This window comes from Lampetra fluviatilis, chromosome 31 (assembly GCF_964198595.1).
Source record: "Lampetra fluviatilis chromosome 31, kcLamFluv1.1, whole genome shotgun sequence".
NCBI lineage: Eukaryota > Metazoa > Chordata > Hyperoartia > Petromyzontiformes > Petromyzontidae > Lampetra > Lampetra fluviatilis.
Window position 1 is genome coordinate 11,013,547 of NC_136305.1, and position 18,838 is coordinate 11,032,384.

The following is an 18,838-nucleotide window of genomic DNA, read 5'->3' on the forward strand; positions in this document are numbered from 1 at the left end:
ACATTTTACACTGACAATCACAAGAACATAAAAAAACTGGTATCGGAGCCTATGACGCAATTGGTATTCTAAATGTAGTATATGCACCCAATATTAACCAGGCTTCATATCCTGAAAGCCGATTGCCTTTGTTCCATTGCTTGCCTTATCATAATCATCATAGCGTGCAGTGGGTGATGCTTTATTAACCTAAATTCTGAGTTAAGTAATTGATTAATACCTTTTTGTTTTCAGTGCGTAACAGGATCAAGTATTCTTTGGACCAAGTGTCAGTTACATATTTGATGACTGGTACTCTGATTTTTAATTAGACGTTTTTGCATTTAATTGTGTGTTTGCTTGAGTGGGGAGCGGTAGTGTAGCGGTTAGCGCACTGCGCCGAACCCGGTGACCCATGTTCGATTCCTGTTCACGGGCAACAAATGCGGTTGGTCGTGGTGATGGCCACTCACCCCATCGTGTACCGTTCCCGCCTTCATAGGTGCTCACTAACATCACTTTCCCTAAAAGTATGTTAAGGCTACACGGGGGATCTTTATTTTTTGTGTGTGATTGAAGAGTGTGTCAAATGCATCCATTACACGCCAGATATCAAAGAATGTGGACAATACGACTGGTCACTGCGTATAATGAATCAAATATACCTTAAACAATCATTAAAATAAATGACGGATATCTTCCTGGACGACGACGACCCCCTGCTGTGTGGACCTGAGGTCACTCACGAGACATATTCGTGATATCCACTTCCGAGGGGCATTCTCTAAAACAAAGGCTTGCTCTGTGAGGTGTGAGAGATCCAAGTGGATTCTTCGTCACTTGGCATGATGGCGACAGAAATCGGGATAAAATTGGGGGGTTGGGGGGGGAGACACAACGTGATTTTTTAAAATGTTTTAAATGTGTTACGAGCGAAGGAGCTCGGAAGTGTGACGTTATCGCGGGTGTGCATGTGCAGGCTGGGGTATGTGATCGAGTCACATATTAAGCGCATCGAGCACTACGACGTGGCCATCAAGGATGTCAAGGAGATCACGTCGCAGCTCAAGTAGGGAGATTCGCACGCGACGATTCTGGATCCTATTCCTTGGATCGTGTTTTCTCACGGTTACGCATTTATTCCTGCTGTGCCCATTGCCTAATTCAATCAATATAATCAAAGTTTCCTGTTTCCTCGCCCTTCGTTTTAATACTCTATATTTATTGAGATCTTGTATATAATTATTACTATATTTTATTATTGCTATATTTAAATCACGTTTTTACAATGACCAGGTTACTATGGGTTCTACAACCCGCACACATGTAATGCTGAGAATATAACCCCCTACCCGAGCCCTGCACACCCGCACTACCTGGGGTAGAGTGTGAGCTGCACTCTGCGTGCACGGAGCAGTGTGGACAAGTGCGTGCAGTCACAATTCCCCAGAATGGCTAACTGCAGTGCCTAACTCAGCTTTGAATTAGTACCTGTTTACCTTATGTGTGTAAACAGCAGCAATGGAAGAGACCAAATATGCGGCCCGGCGTTGTTGCTATGGCCACACCGCCCGCCTCGGTGCGCTGTTGCCAACCTTTTAAGTGGCTGCTCGCTAAAGGCGCTTGCACCATCGGCCTGAAAGGCTAACACGGGTGGGGGTTGTTCGTTCTGTGCAGCGTCAAGTTCAAGGAGGACATAAGGAGCCTCTCCGACATCCTCGGCAGCATTCGGGAATACAACGTGCGTCTTGAGCGCCTCGCGCACACTTGGCAGCGTGTCCTCACCGCAAGTCACGCATTCAATGTGGACGGCGCAGCACTTTGCCAAGCTGTGGACTATTGGAGTTTTATAATAAAGGCCCGGTTGTAGTTGGTTTATTCCATTTTTTATTGCATAACCGGTAAAAAAAAAAGGTGACCAGTTTGCCACGCAAACAGAAATGTCTCGTGATTAGCATAAAGTTTTGAGCTGAGAAACCAAGGGGGCCGCCACTGTGGTGCAAGTGGTAATCAGCATACTGGACTTGTAATCCAGAGGTTCCCGGATCGATTCCATCTCACAAGCACGTAGTTGAAACAATAGGGAAAGTTTCTTAAATCCCAACACCCCCACTGCCTGTCCACCAAGCAGCATCCGTGAGTACAGCACAAATACCCGCTAGAGCTCCCTCGAGGTGATGACCTCCCGGCAATGGCGTGAACAAAGCAAGCATACAACTGCAGAACTGCACCTTTACCTTATCACTGATGCTCGAGCGTGCCAATCGGTTGCGTTCATGACTCACATTGCACTGGAAACAGTTACCAGATCCCGATTTTCGGAACTGGTAACGGATTCTGAAAAGAGTTGTCGGTTTCCCAGTTATCATTTAACAACCCTAGTTTTGTTGTGGCCTTAGCGGACATAGAATTGTGATGATACTGAGATGCTGTAACGATAGTTGCGGTTACCTATGGCGCTGTAAAGACCCCTGGAGGCATTCGGCCGCCTTTTAAAAATCTAATTTGACAACAACAAAAACTCAACACATTCGTCAATAATATTGTCTTTAAAGGAACAGTCTATGAGGTAGTCTTATTGACAAAAGTGTTGATTTGTTTTTGTTATTTGTGCTAGTGCACCACTTCCAAAGCAGCGACGACAGCATTACCAAATAATTTCTGAGAATGACATTCATTGCCCGTGACTTAAAGCTTTCGTGACTGCAGGCATTCATACTCTTTGGGTCTTTCGGTAAAGTCACGTAGATAGAAAAGTTATTTTAAAAAAATCACGACGTTTCGATCGCAACACAAGCGATCGTCTTGAGGTGAAAAATACAGCAGGCGAACTGCTGAGGCAGGAAAAATATAGCGAGAGAACTACTGCAGCAAGAGGTTAAATAGGTGTGAGATGGGTACAACCCAATGGTAAGTGGTCGGGGCTAGAGATGGAATTTACAGTAATATACCTCGGCCATTGTATTGCTAGAGATTAGCATGTCAATCTTCTTCTGCACCGTAGTCGTGGGGTTACATTTACAGATTGACATGCTAATCTCTAGCAATACAATGGCCGAGGTATTTGACTTGTAAATTCCATCTCTAGCCCCGCGCACTTACCCTTGGGTTGTACCCATCTCACACCTATTTAACCTCTTGCTGCAGTAGTTCTCTCGCTATATTTCTCCTGCCTCAGCAGTTCAACTGCTGTATTTTTTCACCTGAAGACGATCGCTTGTGTTGCGATCGAAACGTCGTGATTTTTGAAATTATTTTTCTATCTGTGTGACTTTACCGAAAGACCCAAAGAGTATTAATTGCCCTGTTTATGCAGAAGGGGGCAGCACTTTCTCACCCGATCTGTCCACTGACAGTAATGCTTGTCTTGCATTATGGTCAAACCCTATACTATAATAAAACTATAAACTAAACCATTTTTTATTTTGCCAGGTAAGGTCCACTGACCTATATAGCTCTTTTTTCATAAGCGACCTGGCCACAAATGATAGCTCAACGAAGTAGCTTAGGGGCCATCCATAAATGACGTCACGCACCTAGGGGGGGGGGGGGGTCAGACATTTGTGACGATGTGTGACGAGGGGGTGGGTTGAGAAATGTGACGTCACATCAAAATGTGCAACTTTAAATAAATATAAAATTGTTATAACAGCACTAATTTTGATAAATTTTCATTATTAACTATTTGATTATTTAAGTTTACTAAGGTCACCTTTTATTTATTCCATGAAGGAGCATTTTTCTTCTCCATGGGAGAATGGAGAAGCATACATTTAGAATTTTTTTTATTATTATTGTTATTGAACATTTTGATTCTAATGATTTTACCAGGGCTTTTCATTCTGTCAAATGAATGTGATTGTTATTATTGTACTCTCAATTTTGCTTCGTTCTACTACAAAGTTTCAAGTATTTTTTTATAGTTATAATTACTTTTAATATTTTCAAATTATAAGAAAATTTCAACATAATATTCTGAACATCTGCAGTTTTAGTTAGACGTTGAATATTTTCAAGTGAATTTTATGCTAAATGTAAGCTTTCCAACGCCTCCTTTTTAATACGTGTTTTCTGCTACAACATCACAGTGCAGGGCCACATTACATACGCACTACAATGACAATAGTTTAAAGGGTTTTGAAGCATGTTTTATTTTAAAAATGGAAATATGGTTTTGGGGGGGGGGGGGGGGGCAGAGCTTTGTGACGTCATATTTGAGGAGGGGTCTGACTTTTTGTGATGCCGTGTGACGAGGGGGGGGGGGTCAAAAATCGTCCAAAATCACGTGACGTCATTTATGGACGGCCCCTTATGTGGAAATTTCTAGCAGCCAAATATTCTAAACTCATGTTTCTAAATGTAGAGGGAAAAACTGAAGGACCCGAAGAAAAATCTACATGACCATGGGGAAGAGAGAACATGTCAACTCCAAATATGCAGTCGTCAGGGGTCGGGATCATACCCACGACCTGTTTACCAGGCGAGGTGCTTAACAACTCGCCACTGCGAGATGTTCACTAAATTAAGCGCAGAACCATATTTAATGTGTTTTATTGTCTCATTGGTGAACAGGCTGTTACCATAAACTCTATGCTTGAGTTACCTGCAGTGCCAGCTCAGTGCTCTGACCTCTGAACCAGCTGGCGTCCTCTTATATTCACATTTATTTTGCTTAAAAGCTGCTCATGGAAAGGGATGATGGGGATGTAGATTTGGCAGGCGGTGAAGATGTGTTGAGATGGAGGCGATGAAAGTCACACTGGTCAATGGATAGAAACTTCTTCGCATGCTATTCTGCACCCGAACAGGCTGCATTGTACGAAACGAATTTGTTTTAAGACCAGAACGATTGCATTTATAATGGCTCAGGGTGGTCATCTGCGTAGGGGCTGCGAGGCTGTTTTTGATGCCTGAGGCTAACGATAATGAACGTAGTGACATGTGTGAGATGCAACGGCTGAGAAGGAGGCTTTCACCCAGCGGTGGATTGATGAGTGACAAGATGACGAGCGCGTGCGGTTACTCCGTTGGCAGTGGAATCTGAGAGAGACGTCGTTTTGCCGCCGCTCAGATGCAAAGAAATTTACAGTGCGAGTCACAACGCTCGGAGAAGTTGATTGAAGAGAGCTCCCTGAGAGGTGAGGGGCTCCCCACATGCACGGGTTGGCAAGACTGGGTTAGCTACATGGCAGGAGGTGCCGCACCCCCCCCTCCCCTCTGAGTGGAAGATAAAGATCTCGTGACGTGGACTGATACCTCATCCATGCCACTACCTCGCGTGCTACGTGTGCATTGCCTTTATTGAGGCGGTGATACGACATCTGAGAGAGAGAGTTTCCTTCTTAGCTCACCGGATTCTTCCAATCTAAATAAAGATTCTGATTCAATGGCCCCTTATTGCAGTGGTTTGTGGTTTCGAATTCAGCAAGCCGCCCTGATTAATACTGTCAGTGTATGTGTGCGATGAAGAAGGGCAATTTTCAGAAACGTTTCCTATTATATAAATACTTTTTTAAAGCCATCGGCGTTATTGACGGATGTGTTGAGTTTTTGTTACTTGTGCACGAAAGCATCGCCAAATCATTTGTTGAATGCGCCGTTGTACTGCAGTCTCGCATCCGGCGGCGACGCAGAGCGAGGAGCCTGAGGAGAATGAGGACTTCCTGTGCAGAATGGAGACACAGCAAATGGAGTGCGCTGCTCCTCCTGTCCATCCCTCAGCACCCATTACCAAATCTAATGCTGGATGAGGGCCTCCCCACACCTATGCGGAATGTAGGGGGTTATTTGGCACAAACCTAACCATGCTGGTTAGCGCAGGCTGATGAATGCGGGTGGGGAGCATAGACATACGGGTATAAAAGTACTCGACAACAAATAATTTTGCTTGCATTGTCCTCTGCTGTCCACAGCTGTAGCCTCTCTGACCAAATCTCCTGATTTGTACACAATCTCACCAGATCTCGGAAGCTAATCAGGACTGCAAACCTGGATAGTGCTTGGATGGGGCACCATTATGCATAACATGTGTTGTAGCCTGCAGGGAAAATGTGGGTGTGCAGCTGTAAGTGAAGCCGAATATAAGTGCAGGTGTGTGTGTATATGTGGGAGCCGACGGACAAAACCAGTAATGCGATGGCAGCCCAAACAGCGAACACGTCCCAAGAGTAGGTTTTACCCTTTCTGGCAATAAAACAGGTGTAACGATGTTAAAACACCAAGCTGAAACTTTTGCAAGGAATCATGTCTGCATTAACCACATATACTTGTGGTGAACATACAAACAAAAACACATGCTCTGATATTATATGCATTGTCTCTGAAACTGATTTGTCCACACCAGAGACAGTTTTCTTTAGAGCCTAGTCTCAAACAGTGTTAGACATAAAACATATTCTTATATTTTGATACTGGCAAGGAAGGTCCCATGACGTCCCAAGAAGACAACCAAAGCCGGGACGGTAGTAATGAAAGGATGGTAGCAGCACTGCACCATGAGGCATGGTGACAGTGTAGGGAAGCTTTCATCCAGCAGTGGATAGACAACGGCTACTGCTGATGGTGATGAAAGTGCGGGTGTTGAGCGCGTGTCTATGTGTACAGGGCACGGCTGTTGAAAGAGAACCGCGCTGTCCAGAATGCGATGGATTTGAGCAGCACTGAGGAGGAGCTGCACCATGTCCTCAGGTGCGCCCCCCCTCTCCCCGTGCACTCACTGTCTCCCCTTGTGCAGTTCCCTTCGTTTCTCACTGAGCCGGCTGTTTCAGGGATGTGCGATTGTATCACTTCTGTGCTCCAATTTTTGCGCTGGATTCCTGTTAAGTCTCGGATGCACTCTAAGACAGCAGGAACTGTTTTTAAGATTTCTCATGGTCTTGCCCCTTTCTACATCTCTTCTCTCATCGACACACACACGCTTTGCTACCTATCCCCTTTCATTTCAATGCACTACCTGTAAATACTTTCCTACCTTTGCGGGGTCATCTCTCTGCTGCACCTCTACACGCTACTCCCTCTCCGCTCTCATCTCACTTTACTTCCCTCCACACGCCCTACCTCTCCCCTCTCATCACACTCCACATACTCTCTTCCCCTCTCGCCTCACTCTCCTCCACACGCTCTCCTACCTCTCGTATCCCTCCACTCCCCTACCTCTCCACTCTCATATCACTCCACTCCCTTCTGCATGCTAACCTACCTCTGGCGTAACTAAATTCATAACTCACTAAGCCTCTTGGTTCAACCCTTATCGTTAAATCATGATTGTACTAAACCCCATAGTGCTACTATCACGCTTAATTTACAACGACTATAATCGACTCTCGCCACGTATGTTTAATTTATTATAATGTTGCAAATTAAAAACACCAACAATCATTTTGTATCACTAATTTATCATCGTGATAATCTCCATAACCTTTATGAACAACTAAGTTAACATTTAACGACAATGACAATAGCTGATCGAGTCGCTCACTTTCCTGAAGAGATGTCGCGGCACTAAGATAATGCCGATCGCCTTTACACTCACATCTGCTGTTGTCACTTCTAATGCTAAACGGATCTTGTTCAGGGCCAGCCTAGCCCTGGTCTCAGAGAGAATAAGACTGTTCCGATTTGAACTAGACAATTTAGACAAGCCCCTATTGCAATCACACTTAACATTGACAGAAAAAATGTCTACATCTGATTAGGACCATGTAGATAACATGACAGCCTTTTTAGCCGCCTCAATGTCAGCTAAATGCAAAGATAACTTGATTTCCAAGTTCAACCTCCTCTCCAAGAAGAAGCCAGATCCAGACACTAAAAAGTTAGATGGTGACAAGATTGTTATCAATCAGAGCAACAGCCCAATTTCCGACAGCCTAAAATCGGTTCTAGCTAAAGGGTTGAATTTCGCAGTCACCCCTAAACACATCTCAGTTGCAACATCAGCAAGGATGAGTGCCTTGAACTCTCTCAACTAAAAAAGAGAGATGACATAGTTATCCTCTCAGCCGACAAGGGCAATGCCACTGTTATCTTGGACAAAACCACATACAATAACTAAATTCAGGACCTACTTAATGATGGCAGCTATACCAAAATCAATAGAGATCCTACCAACCGCCTGGTTACAAAAACCAACAACATCATCACTGATTCGACATCTTTAATCGAACCAACCAAGCGGCTTGCCTTAAAACCCTCTGCTGCTAGACCACTCAGATTTTATGGCTTACCAAAAATCCATAAAGAAGGCACACCACTCCACCCTATCGTCTCCACCATTGGCTTACCCACCTACAAACTGGCCCGATTTCTGTCAGAGACCTTGCAACCATTCACTGGTAAGACTACCTCAGCTGTACTTAACTCAGCTCACTTGATATCTTCCATTAAGGAGATCTCACTATCTCCAGGTGATTTGCTTGTCAGTTTCGATGTGGTATCTTTGTTTACCAAAGTTCCTGTGCCTGACACCAATAGAATAATTGAAGATGTGGTCCAACAAGGATTGAATGCTGATGTACTGGCCCTGGTTAGACACTGCCTCACCAACACTTACTTCACCTGGAATGGAACTTTCTACAAACAAGTTGAAAGTACCCCTATGGGTTCTCCCTTATCTCCAGTTGTAGCCAATGTTTTCATCGAGAAATTTGAGACAGATGCTATCCAGGCATCCACCCTACGTCCTTCCCTGTGGAAGAGATACGTTGATGATACGTTTGTCATCTGGCCACATGGCCTACCAGCTCTGGACCAGTTCTTCAACCACATCAATTCCATACACCCAGCTATCAAAACTCTATACCACAGAGCTCGTATTTCCGACCATCACCACCTAGCCAGTGAACTGGAGCACGTAAACCAAGCCCTCAAGAGGAATGGATATTCGGACTACACAATCCGTAAAGCTATCAACCCAACCGTTGGAAGAGAACCACCTGAGGACCCAATCAAAACCATCACCTTGCCATACATAGCAGGGGTCACCAAAAATATTTCCAAAATCATGAGCAAACACAAGATCCAGGTCCAATTCAACACAGTACATACAATTTGTGATTTGATCCCTTCTGTGAAGGATGCGATCCCCGACGTGCAATACCCAGGTGTCTACAAACTAAGCTGTGTCTGAGGCAGCAGTTACATTGGGGAAACTAAGCGACATGTCTCGGACCGAGTCCGTGAACATAAGGCAGATCTGAAACACGGTAGGACCAATACCTCAGCCGTGGCTGATCATTATTTTAACGCTGTGGGCACACACAATATTTATTTTGCCAAGACGAAAGTACTCTGCAAACCCACTGGCTATTAACACATTCGTTCATGAAGCCATCCAGATATGTAAACACAGACACAATTTCAACCGAGAATATGGGTACAAACTGAGCAATCATTGGAAGGACGTTATTAACCAGTTTAGGTCATAACTGGCTGTGATGTTCCTATGCTACCTAGCAGTTATTTTCGACTCTCTGAGTTACATTCACTAACACAGCCACCGTTAGCTGTTCTAGTAAATGGCGGCTTGCCATTCTTTTCCACCTCCATGTGGCTACTGCGCTGTCTTACATTGACATGCTAATCTCTCACAATACAATGGCCACCCCCCACAGCTCTGTAGCACCTCCCCCACATTGGCATTAGCTGCCCCGCCCATCTCTAAATAATTTGTAAATAGCTCTTTGATTGGTGTAGACCTACTGCAGATTACGGAGACCTCTCCCACATTAACAATAGCTGCCCCGCCCATCTCTAAACCATTTGTAAACCGCTCTTTGATTGGTGTAGACCTACTGCAGGTTACGGACACCTCTCCCACATTAACAATAGCTGCCCCGCCCATCTCTAAACCTTTATAAACAGCAGATTTCCCCCTTTTTTCACCTGAAGACGATTGCTCGTGTTGCGATCGAAACGATGTGATATTGTTATTATTTTGATTATTTTCTCTATCTACGTGGCTTTACCGAAAGTCGCAAAATATATTCACCTTATTACACTAACCTAACCAGCCAGTCACAACCCAACAAGTAACAATCGACTTATGATTAAATTAGATCACGTGCATGACTGCCCCTATGATATCATGGCACCTACTTAAGGACCTGGATTAGGAAGCACTTTCACCTGAGATCTGAGCTCCTGTTAACAACTTGATGATGCTGGGCACAGACGCTTCCAAGTGAATGTTGTAAGGTGGCTCTCCAATAGCGGCACCATTGGTGTTGCTGAAGCACCAATAGATTAGGCATGTTTGATTCACGTGACATATTTGTAGTGTTGTAATAACAGATGAATACACTTCTTTAAGGCACACACTGGTTTATTGTCTTTCTTCCGACACAGTCCCTAAAGCCTACGTGTTAAACTGACAGGCCCTATACACACACAGAGGGATATACGGTTCCCTCACCTGTAGCCTGAGGAGGTGCAGCCTCCGTATCTAGCGGGACCTTTACACGGCTCTGACTGCTAGCTTAGGGAGGTACAGCCTCTGAACTGGCGGGAGCTATTCCCAGTCTACCCGCTACCCTAGCGTCCTCCGGCTGGGACCTAGGGGAGGCTAGCCTGACCCACCACAGGCTCGGTGGGTCCCCTGACCACTGGTCGCGCAGAGCATTAGCTCTCATAAGAGCTGGAAGGCTGGGGAGCTAGGGTCCTGCCTGCCAGGACGTATTCTCCCCTTGACCACTGGAACACTGAGCCTTAGCTCTTACAAGAGCTGGAAGGCTTGGTCCAGGGTCCTAGCTTCTTCAGCCGGGCTTCTGTCTTCGTGTGAGGAGAACCGCGGGCGCTCCCCGCGCTCGCCCTTTTTTACCCGTTTGTAACGGTCCTTATCCAATCCCACGCTCCCTCGTGGGACCCTCTGATTGGTTCTTTACAATCTGCGTTTTCGATCCTCTTTTATTTCATCTGGCCCCTGGCCGTTGGTCTGGCGGGAATCCGTGTTTACGATCTGCTCTCACCTCTCCCTGACCCCGGCCGTTGGTCTCAGAGTAGTAACACTGCATTGCCCCTCTAATACATAGTGGCCCCGCAGGTCACCGAATAGAGTGTCTAGCACCTCTACATCACCCCCCCCCCCCCCCCCTTTGGAAGCTTCGGCCGTCCCGGCTGCAACAATGGGAAACTCCAACAATGCAAAAATAAAGTGTGTGTGCCTTGCGGACAAGAACCAATTTCAAGAACAAGAATACACACCCAATATAAATATCCCCCCTTAATAACAACATATGTACACGGTAACATTTTAACAATTTGACAACATGCGCGACGCAAAAACCCATGCAGCGGTTGTCGCAACGAAAACGATGCACCACCGGGACCGTGTCATACAACGTAATGTAGATATTACGAAAACCGGCGGGATTTCACACGCGTGTATTTCGCGGGACCATCGTAGGGGACGAGTGGCCCCTTTAGCGGTGCAGGCGGATCAGGCGGCATGACAGGAATGTCAGGCGGGTCAGGAGGCCTCTCCATGGAGACCCCTGATGACCAATGGTCCCCAGTGGCCGATCGTGGCCTGCACGGCCCCATCATTCCTACGTCATCTGCAGAAGAAAGGACACGTCTGCGCTGTGGATTTGGCACCAACGGGGCGACATCCGGCTCGTCAGACACATCGCACGCTCGGCCCCCGTGTTGTGAGTTTGACGCAGAAACGCGCGGCGCAACAAAACGCTTTAAGCGAGAAGGGTGAACAAACCAGCGGCGCCGTCCCCAACGGATTCTAACACATTGTGGTCGCATAACCTCGACCACTTCCACCGGACCCCTCCACGGTTTAAGGAGTTTTGCCGATGTAGACACCGGCACCTGGGGGCAATGAAGCCACGCTTTATCACCCGGTGCCCACTGATGCGTGAACGTGTGAGGGGCTTGCAGCCTTGAATTTGCCCGCTGGCGGGAGGCCGAATTTTCGATTGCCGCATCACGTGCTTCGGACAGCTTACGGAGATTGAAGCGTAAGTGATCAGTGAGCTTTGATGATTGTGGAGGCTGCACTATCTCCAGCCAAACGTCGGTGGGGGGAATGGCATCCCTGCCGTACATTACAAAGAATGGGGAGAACCCCGTCGCTGCATGTGGCGCCATGTGGTATGCAGCGAGGACCCCCGGAACCTGCAAGTCCCAGTCTAGGTGGGATTCATCAACCTGATGGCACAGCATAGAGGTGAGGGTTCTATGCAGGCGCTCCACCATGCCGTCAGTTTGAGGGTACTAGGGCCAAGTTTGCATGTTCTTTGTGCCCAACTGGCGGCATACATCGCTCAACAGGGCGCTCGAAAAATGTATTCCCTGATTGGTCAGCAGCCATTCCGGAGCGCCCTTGTCCAATACGTATCTCTGAACAAAGGTGCTGCCGACTGGTTGGGGAGGGCCCAGGCCATAGGCCACCGTGTAAAATACTCAACCCCAACCAGAAGGTGCTTGTTACCACGAGGCGTAGTAGGGAAAGGCCCCAGAATATCGAGAGCAACCAGCTCGTTTACACGGGACACCGAGATGGGCTGCAGGGGTAGGCATGCAGGCTTCGCTGGCGGTTTCCGCTGCACACATTGGGTGCAGCCCATTAAAATATCCGTTACATCACGCAGCATGCCTGGACAGAAAAATTGCAAACGACGCAAAACCAATAAAACTGCGAACGTCCCCCGCAGAGGTGGGGGTAGGCCATTGGCTGATGCATTTGGTTTTTTTTGGGGGTCGGTGGAAATTCCTGAGCGGCTGACTATGTGGCTCAAATAGCGCACAGACTCACGCAGAAGGTGGCATTTCTGCGGTTTGAACTTCAAGTTAGCAGCACGCATCTTCAAGATAACAGCGCACAACCGTTCAATGTGTTTGTTGAACGTGCGGCCAAAGACGATAACGTTGTCAAGGTAAATGAGACATGAGTCCCACTGGAGCCCAGCGAGGACGAGCTCCATGAGCCTCTGGAACGTTGCTGGGGCCGAGTGGAGACCCATGGGCAATCTATTAAACTCGAAAAGGCCCTGTGGTGTCCGAAAAGCAGTCTTTGGTTTAGACGCCTCGTCGAGGGGAAGTTGCCAAAACCCCGACAGAAGGTCTAGAGTGGACAAATTATGTGCCCCTGCCAGAGCATCCAATGACTCATCCATACGTGGGAGAGGATAGGCGTCAGCCATGGAAATTTTATTCAGGCGCCGAAAATCAACACAAAAACGAAGACTGCCATCGTGCTTTTTGACCAGCACTATCGGAGCACCCCAGGGACTGGTTGAAGGAGAAATTATATTAGCCACCAGCATGTCGTCAACTGCCATTTTCACATGCTGTTTCTCCGCCAGGCTGAGCCGAAACGGGTTTTGACGGATAGGGGCAGCGTCGCCAGTATCAATGTGGTGACGCAGCAGCTTGGTGCAGCCAATATCAAGTTTAGATTTACTGAACACATCCGAGAATTCTCGTAAAAGAGCCCGCAATTTCATCTGCTGCGGCCTGGATAAATCTGCTGCGGCCTGGATAAATCGCCAGCGTCCGCGCAGAGTGCATCTAACCGTCCCTCGTCTGATTTGGGAGGAGGTTGAGGCTGCAGGGCGTCAAATACATGTCCCATGACCTCGGTCCCCAGGGGCGCCACTGTCGCATAAGCGAGCACAGTCCCCTGTGGAACGACGGGTCTGTGTGGCCATAAATGCTAGACCCTTAACCGCCATGTTGGTGGGCCCTAACAGAACGTCATGTACCGAGGCGTTCGGAGCGAGCTGTTTCTTTAACTGCAAGGGTACAAGCATTTGCGCCCCCGGTGGATTGCGTACAGTGCAAGCCACAAAAGCCTGCACAGAGGCATTGGCTGTACGTGAATGCGTGGTCGTGGGTAAAAACGCCATCCAACGGTCCGACGGAAGTTCAATACACCCCTGATCCAGGGCCGGCCAATTTAATATCACCAATCGAAATTTGCGCCCGAAGTTTCCCGATAATTCTCAGCGAACTTCTATTCGCGGCAAAACACGGAACAGAGACCTTTTGCAAGGGTCGACATCGCACCGGTAGTATGTTATAAATTAAGTCCAAAATGATAGTGGCCGATGCGCCGGTGTCGACTAGCACACGAAACTCTACACCCTCAATTGAACCTGCGACCACTCTATGGGCCAGCTCTGACCACTGCCCAGGTCGGAGTGGCCGTGAAGAATCACCAGAACAGCGCACGTCATACGCCGAATCACGAGCGAAGTCAATGGTGCGTTGTGGTGTATAAGGTGTAAGTGAGGGCCGAACGTGAGGGGTGCCGCGACTCGCCTGTTTATGCCGCGGTGCGTTGGGTGCCCTGCGGTCCTGGCCTTGGGATCCGGAGGAGTGCCGACGAGGTGAACGGCAGTCAGTTGAAATGTGGCCTCGGCGGCCACAGTTGAAACACGTCACGTCGCTGCGGGGGAAGGGCCGTCCCCACCGCTGGTCGTCGCGGCGCCCGGTGCGGTCGGGTGATCGCCGGCCCGTCGCCCTGGTCGTTGCGAAGGCACGATCTGGAGAGCTATTGTCGTCCCCGCTGGCAGGCTCCGACGTCGTAGCCAATGCGGTGATGGTCTCGTCCTGGTCAAGCATCAGATGAGCATGGATGCTCCGGGCAGCTCGCAGTGAGCACATATCTTCATCATCCACGGCTTGGATGACAACGTGCAGTCCACGCGCCAGCTCCAGCAGCTTCTGGAGGACGAGAGCGTCTATGGCCTCATCGTCCATGCGGGGGTAAGCCGCTCTTGCGATGGCGAGTAGTGTAGGTACGGAACGTCAATGGCGATTCTCTAGGTTTGCACCGTCTCTCATAGAACTGGTGGCAGGTGGCGGAAGGAGGTCCATTGACCGAAGTTCCGCTTGTAGAGTGGCTCTTTGTCGCTTGGGAATGGAGATGAGCGCGGCGAGAGCGTCGTCCTCTAAGGTGGCCAGCAGCGCCCGTAGCGCCTGTGCGTCTGACCAGCCCACCATCTCTTGGTGGCTGAGGAAGCGACGTTGGAATGCCGCCCAGTCGCCCCCTGTGAACGTGAATTCGCGGAAGACGGGCAGACGTTGTTGGAGAGCAGCCGTCTCGTCATCTTCAGCTCGTTCGGACTCGGTCCCGAACGCGGCGATCTCTTGGCCTACGATGTCTACTGTACAGCGTCGCTGCCGTGATGACGTGGCGTTGCCCGAGCAACTTGCGGAGGCAGCGTTGCGCGCCGATGACGCGGCGTGCCGTGATTGGCTGTCAATGTTCCCAGCGTGCACTTGATTTCAGCTTCCGGCAGAAGCACGTGACCCTCCGGCGGGAAATTCAAATCCTTCCGGGTTTGTAATGGCGGAAACATCCGCCGGCGGCCGGTCCACTCCGCCCGCAGTCCCCAAGGTAATTTCTTCAAGGATGGCGGCTGCAGCATGCAGCAGTTGGACGAAACGGCCGTGCGCAGCCTGGATCTCGTCGCCCGCGGCGGTCGGGCAGACAGTTGGGCGGATGGCTCCATGCCCATATCTTCAGCGGCGCTCTCCGCTCCTGCAGGTGAGTCGGAGTTTTCTTCCTCCGTACCTCCCACACGGACTGTGCGTCTTGTTTCCATGTTCGTTTTTAACCACTTCTGACTCCAGTTGTAGTGTTGTAATAACAGATGAATAAACTTATTTAAGGCACACACTGGTTTATTGTCTTTCTTCCGTCACAGTCCCTATACACACAGAGGGATATACGGTTCCCTCACCCGAAGCCTGAGGAGGTACAGCCTCCGTACCTAGCGGGACCTTTACACGGCTCTGAGTGCTAGCCTAGGGAGGTACAGCCTCCAAACTGGTGGGAGCTATTCCCAGTCTACCCGCTACCCTAGTGTCCTCCGGCTGGGACCTAGGGGAGGCTAGCTTGACCCATCGCTGGCTCGGTGGGTCCCCTGACCACTGGTCGCGCAGAGCCTTAGCTCTCACAAGAGCTGGAAGGCTGGGGAGCCAGGGTCCTGCCTGCCAGGACCTATTCTCCCCTTGACCACTGGAACACTGAGCCTTAGCTCTCACAAGAGCTGGAAGGCTTGGTCCAGGGTCCTAGCTTCTTCAGCCAGGCTTCTGTCTTTGTATGAGGAGAACCGCGGGCGCTCCCCGCGCTCGCCCTTTTATACCCATTTGTAACGGTCCTTATCCAATCCCACGCTCCCTCGTGGGACCCTCTGATTGGTTCTTTACAATCTGCATTTTCGGTCTTCTTTTACCTCATCTGGCCCCTGGCCGTTGGTCTGGTGGGAATCCATGTTTACGATCCGCTCTCACCTCTCTCTGACTCCGGCCGTTGGTCCCAGAGCGGTAACACTGCATTGCCCCTCTAATATATAGCGGCCCCGCAGGTTACCGAATAGAGTGTCTAGCACCTCTACACATTTATTAATTGGCTGTGTCGGGTGGAGGAGGGTATACTACACACATTTTATTTACACAACCGAACCCAAAAGAAACCAATTGTGAGTCGCATTGGACTTTAAGGCCTATGTATAAATATAGTAGTAATAATACATCTTCTTGGTTCTTTCGGTAAAGTCACGTAGAAGGGAGATAATATAATAATAAAAATAAAATATATACATGTTAATATATACATATTAATATATACATGTTAATTGTATTCTGTCAGGATGGACCAACTGGTGTTGCAGACCTCCGTGTGAACGCGGGGTTTACCTCTTCATCCAGGTGAGAGGGGCGTTGCTTCTCACATGCGCTCACACATTCACACACGAAGACACTCATAAAGACAAAGATCGCCAATGTAGCCTTTAGCAGACTGCTTGAGCGAGTGCTGTTAAGGGGCCATCCATTTTGTATGTACGCAAAAATCTGTTAAAACTTGACCCCTCCCCCCCTCCCTGTATGCACGCACGCACGCGTACTTTTTACCCCCCCCACCTGCGTAGGTACGCCTGACGCCCCCCCCCCGCCTCGAATCCTATAGAACGGCCGACATTTAATCCACGCAGAAACGATCAAGGATTTAAGCAAACAGATAGTCCACTGCCGGACTATGTAACTCATTTGAAGGCCAATGTAGACAAATTATTATCGAGGCTTCACCCCCCCCCGTTTCCTATGCGTACGTACATTGTCAGTAGACCCCCATACGCAAACGTACGCATTTGGGTTAACCCCCCCCCCCTCCATGCGTACGGACTCAATGGATGGCCCCTAACGAGTAGCACCTATGAAGGCCGGCAACAGGTGGGTGGCCAGAACCCCATCTGGGGCCGCCATTGACTCCCCAGTTCCGATGTTCACACACCACACCAGGTACTCATTTAAGGCTTATTCGACCTAGTGGTGGGCCAGGACCGGTTCAGATATATTCGTCACTGATATTGATCACGAGTGGAGATCGAACTCGGATCACTGGGTATGCTAATTTCACCACCACCGCTAACGCACTCCACACACATGCGCTCGCTCTCGCACGGCCGTTCACGCACACGTGCACCCGCACTCTCATTCACGCGCACGCAAACTAAAACCTCGCACGTCAGCGTGGGCAGTGTGAGTTTGAGCCCTGGGTGTGGGTTTTGCGGTGAGCAGGCGCGAGCGTCGGGAGAGGAGGCTGCTTGTAGCGGCAGCGGTGGACGCGGCGGTGGTGACGGGCGGAGAAGATCCGGAGCTGAAGATGTCTTGAAATGTGTCATCTCATCGAGTCCTCTGCTAGTCTTGTTTTTACTGTTAATTGTTACTCGTGTTCACTTCGTGGTGCATATTTGTTCAGGAAAAAAAAAAAACCACGGTCATTTGACTCGAGACCGCTCCCCCCCATCAGACACCGTTCATCATAGACGGGTCTGTCAGTCTATTGTCGAGACATTCCACGAGTGACCAGCCTTGGGGCTTCGCAACTTCACCAACCTGCACTTACAAGAGTGGTAAAGTATCGTCAAACAACCCCCATGACTGACACGGTGTGGAACGAGCCTTCCATAACAACACGAAGCATAATTCAAGAGAGCTATAATTACCCCATTTGACAAAAAAATTACCAAGATCCCCAGTGAAACAAAAGAAGAATAAATCCCAATGAGCTCCGGCCTGGTTAAATAAAACATGTAGATTTATTGATATATAAGTGAGCCGACAAGCCCTATAACGCACAGCGCTCCTCGCATATACAGCGCGCACGAACAAGCAAATACAATATGCGGCCGAGTTGCGTATACATTGGTGTTTGCTTTCGTTCCGATTAATTGAAGAACGCGGCGATCCCCTCGCGATGACCCCTACCAACCACCGGACGTGAGAGTTGCGTGTGACAGTAGCCGAGGAGAGAGTTGGAAGTGGATGGGAGTGAGTTGATGTGATAGATATGGCGGAACCTGTAGTTAAGGTTGACCAAGTGCACCTCCTACCCCCCATAACATCCTTCTCATTCCGTGTCTCTGTCGGTCTACTTGTCTTGGTGTATGTCGTTCGCCTTGTCTATGCGTTGTATTGCCTCTCATCTTGTCACTCTTCATACCCTGCCCCCCACCCCCCACATGTATTTTGTTCTGCTACATCTGCCTGGTGATACTCTTTGGTTCTTTCGGTAAAGTCACGTAGGTATAAAATAAATTAAATCACGACATTTCGGGCGCAACACAAGCGTCCGTCATCAGGTGGGACAACCACAGCAATAAACAATTGCTGAAGTGGGCAAAAGGGCTGCTGTAACAAGAGGCCATATAGGTAAGAGAGGGGTAGGAGCAAGGGGGGAGAGATAGAGGGGGGGGGGAGAGTGGGGAGCAAGCACGACAATATGCCGGGGCTGGAAGGATGTTATTAACCAGGTAAAACCTTAACTGCTTTATAGTTTGCCTTCATATCCGCATCTCCAGTTTGTTCAGCCTCCTACCCCCAGCCCTGCTCACTTCCC

The 18,838-nt window shown here is 48.8% G+C and overlaps 1 long non-coding RNA gene across 1 annotated transcript; it reads left to right on the top strand.

Annotated features, from left to right (window-relative positions):
* Positions 1–870: 870 nt before the first annotated feature.
* LOC144943597 (uncharacterized) lies at positions 871–17,841 on the top strand. Its single transcript, XR_013639513.1, has 6 exons — positions 871–1,048; positions 1,657–1,720; positions 5,590–5,671; positions 6,583–6,666; positions 16,589–16,647; positions 17,518–17,841. It is a non-coding gene; the product is annotated as an uncharacterized LOC144943597 (long non-coding RNA).
* Positions 17,842–18,838: the final 997 nt, after the last annotated feature.